A 3,465-nucleotide genomic window follows, 5' to 3' on the forward strand; every position below is an offset into this window, starting at 1 on the left:
TAAGAACACTGGACTGTCCTCCTCCTTCTTCACCTATTAATGTGAAACATTCAACATTTACAACATCTGTAGCATCTACACTAACCAAACACATTTGATGTTACAATAAATACATAAGGACACTGGACTGTCCTCCTCCTTCAACTATTAATGTGAAACATTCAACATTTACAACATCTGTAGCATCTACACTAACCAAACACATTTGATGTTACAATAAATACACAAGAACACTGGACTGTCCTCCTTCTTCAACTATTAATGTGAAACATTCAACCTTCACAACATCTGTAGCATCTACACTAACCAAACACATTTGATGTTACAATAAATACACAAGAACACTGGACTGTCCTCCTCCTTCAACTATTAATGTGAAACATTCAACCTTCACAACATCTGTAGCATCTACACTAACCAAACACATTTGATGTTACACTTCTTACCAAAAAACCAATGAGCAAACATTTAATTCCAGCCACACTCCTACCATACTCGAGTTTCAAAACATTATGAACATCTTATATATAAATAGTTTTGTACACAAGTTGCTATATTAGCTCAAAGTTGGTTTACTTTTAAACTTTATTTTGTAAATAAAGCAAACATTATCAGATATATTTATGAAATAAAAATTACATGCCATCAAAAATATGTTGAATACTTCTACTATTCGATTACAATTATTGTATGTGATATAAAGATGTATGGTTGTTGATATACTGTTAACACAAGCAAGAAATCACTGACTGTACTAGTTTTTTTATCAGTACAAATATTGACAACTCAAGGTTTAAGGAAGGAGGCATTAGAAACTGTATACAGAAATGTTAAATATTTCATCCATATTGTTACAGCTGAGACAGTAATGGTTAATACTTACTTTCAACTAGTTTTATATTCAAATTTTTTCTTTCTATGTTCCCGTGACTTTGGGTGGATTTTTCTGACCCATCACTTAAATCAGAACAAACCCCGTTTACAACCTTTTCACCATCTATTCTTTCAGACAACAAAATATCTTCCTTCACTTTTACAGTCTGTTTTGTTGATTTTGAAGTCATTTCTGTTTCATCCAATGCCTCTCTGTTAGAAAGTCTCTGATCACATGCCACATTATGGTTTGACCAGTCGGCTGCCAACATCTCGGATTCTGAATTGGAATGTTCCGGCGTCTCAGAATGACTCAAATGTAAACTATTCTTGGCCGACTCCCGAGAGATATAAGAATGCTCATAAACAGACGTGTTTTTTTCTTGTGTCAAAATCTTTTCAATTTGTTCAATTCCTAAGTCAGATTTTTGGCATTCCTGCAGTTGGATGTGTGCTTCTTTTAGCCTCGAAGACTGTGAATCAGTTGTGGTTAAGGAAATTTGATTTGAATGATCACTTACTTTATTGTCTTCTTCATTTTCTGACAAATAACTTTCATGTCTAGTCTCCGTAAACTCTACTGGAAACCCTGAACATGTTTTGGAAGACTTAATATCTTCTGGCACACTAGCTTCTACAGTGGCAGCTTCTTCAAAAGTTTGAGATGACACCGGTTCACGTGAATCTGTACTAAGGGACAATTCTGTTGTATGTAAAGGAGAAGCTGGTTGTCCCGCTACTGGGGATGATGGGAGACTGGAACACGAGTGATCTGGAGTAGTGTCACGAGACACTGTACTAGTAAGTGATCCTGTAGTATGTAAAGGAGAAGCTGGTTGTCCCGCTACTGGGGATGATGGGAGGCTGGAAGATGATTTGTCGGAAGTAGTTTCATGGCTAGATGAAGAATGAATTGTTTGCTTTGAACTACATGCAGAGCCATCTTGTGACAACCTTTTAGTTTTTCTTCAAGTTGTTCGAACATAGCACGAGCTGAATTAAACCTGAGAATTTGACTTTCGTTGCGTGACAAACTAGAAGAATTTGGAATGTTACGAGTAGCCTCACATTTTGCTTGAGACTGATGCGCTTTTGGTTTGGTTACTTTACTATGACTCTGGATCAAGAGGCCTTCTTTTGGTGACTGAAACATACTTGCTATTGTGCTGACTTTGCTACCTAATCGTCTTCCTGAATCTAAGCGACCCACAGTTGCTGATTTGTTGTCTTGTTTCTCATAAGATTTATCTTCAAATGTAGACTTTAAAGTGTTAATATAGGGTTTTTTATCAGAGTTTTGATTGCTTCCATCTAACCAGCCAGTTCTGGAGCGACTGGCTGCTAAAATCTCAGCTCGAACATCAGCCATGCTCTTAGATATTGAAAACTATTTTTTCAGGAACATTCTAGCATTGGCTCAAGAGACCTAGATAAATAATAAAAGCAACACCAAAATAAAACTTACTTTCAGTTTAATTTAAAGTTTTACATGCTATAAAAGTTACATTATAACACAGACTTCCATCAATGTTTAAAGTTTGTCATTTGATTGTACTAAGCAAGTAGACCATTTAAAATTTTGTGCAAACTACAGAGAAATCATTAAACTTTGAAGAGTTCAGCATATTGAGAATTATTTTAAGTGAAACTGTAATGAAAAATCTGGCTCTACAGGACAACAAAACAGTAACACAGTGACTTCTCTGGAATTTAAGAATGTTACAAAAGAATATGAGAACAAATAAAGGTAGTGGTTTCAGGAGAGTTTAATACTGTTACAAGTGAAAGTAGCTATATATAGAGACTTTTGAAAACAAATAAAGGTAGTGGTTTCAGTACAGTTTAACACTGTTACAAGGGAAAGTAGCTATATATAGAGACTTTTGAAAACAAATAAAGGTAGTGATTTCAGTACAGTTTAACACTGTTACAAGTGAAAGTAGCTGTACAGAGACTTGTGAAAACAAATAAAGGTAGTGGTTTCAGTAGAGTTTAACACTGTAACAAGTGAAAGTAGCTGTACAGAGACTTGTGAAAACAAATATAGGTAGTGGTTTCAGTAGAGTTTAACACGGTTACAAGTGAAAGTAGCTGTATAGAGACTTGTGAAAACAAATAAAGGTAGTGGTTTCAGTAGAGTTTAACACTGTTACAAGTAAAAGTAGCTGTATAGAGACTTGCGAAAACAAATAAAGGTAATGGTTTCAGTAGAGTTTAACACTGTTACAAGTGAAATGTGTGTGTAGACCCTGTACACAACCAACACTAGACCAAAACCAAACAAAGTACACGTGTGTAGACCCTGTACATAACCAACACTTGACCAAAACCAAACAAAGTACATGTGTTGTGTGTAGACCCTGTACACAACCAACACTTGACCAAAACCTAACAAAGCACATGTGTGTGTAGACCCTGTACACAACCAACACTAGACCAAAACCAAACAAAGTACACGTGTGTAGACCCTGTACATAACCAACACTTGACCAAAACCAAACAAAGTACATGTGTGTAGACCCTGTACACAACCAACACCAGACCAAAACCAAACAAAGTACATGTGTGTAGACCCTGTACACAACCAACACC

At 35.8% G+C, this 3,465-nt stretch overlaps 1 pseudogene; it reads right to left on the reverse strand.

Annotated features, from left to right (window-relative positions):
* Positions 1 to 2,320, reverse strand: part of LOC106474584 — a 40,882-nt pseudogene extending 38,562 nt beyond the window's left edge.
* Positions 2,321 to 3,465: the final 1,145 nt, after the last annotated feature.

This window comes from Limulus polyphemus, unplaced genomic scaffold, assembly GCF_000517525.1.
Source record: "Limulus polyphemus unplaced genomic scaffold, Limulus_polyphemus-2.1.2 Scaffold7403, whole genome shotgun sequence".
In the NCBI taxonomy this organism is placed as follows: domain Eukaryota; kingdom Metazoa; phylum Arthropoda; class Merostomata; order Xiphosura; family Limulidae; genus Limulus; species Limulus polyphemus.